General features: G+C 63.0%; 1 protein-coding gene across 1 annotated transcript in view; it reads left to right on the top strand.

The window, feature by feature from the left end:
* KIAA1614 (KIAA1614 ortholog) overlaps positions 1–495 on the top strand; it is a 4,094-nt gene that overhangs the window by 2,247 nt on the left and 1,352 nt on the right. The gene's annotated exons all lie outside the window — the stretch shown is intronic.

The following is a 495-nucleotide window of genomic DNA, read 5'->3' on the forward strand; positions in this document are numbered from 1 at the left end:
ATGGCCCTCCGCGTGCTCCGGCACCGCCCGGCGCCACGGTAGCCCTGGCACAGCTCCTGCAGAGCCTGGCGGGAGGAGGATGTCCCAGGATGCTGCAGAATAGCACGGCATGGACCAACCAAGCTGCCTCGCAGTGCCAGGACCTGCCCGGATCCACTGCAGTGGGGACAGGTGGCTTTCCTTGGCCCCCTGGGAGAGAGTGTGGGACCAAGGACCCTCCAGAGTCTCCAGGAGCTGCCCAAGTGTGGGGGACAGGGGACAGCCTGGCCCCGACAGAGCTGGGTGGGTCTGTCCCGCTGGGCACTGGGGTGACCAGCACGGGGACACCCCATCTCCCTGACTCCAGAGACAGAAGGCTCCCTGCCAGCACTGCCACCCTGTGCTGGAGGGCTGCTGGGGTTATTTTAAATTATTTCAAACTAAAACCCAAAAATACATCTCTGCAATAACAAAACAGTGCCCTTGGCTTGTGGCATGGAGGGGCTGGGGGGGGGC

The sequence above is a fragment of the Corvus brachyrhynchos genome, unplaced genomic scaffold (genome assembly GCF_000691975.1).
Source record: "Corvus brachyrhynchos isolate BGI_N302 unplaced genomic scaffold, ASM69197v1 scaffold466, whole genome shotgun sequence".
Classification (NCBI taxonomy): Eukaryota; Metazoa; Chordata; class Aves; order Passeriformes; family Corvidae; genus Corvus; species Corvus brachyrhynchos.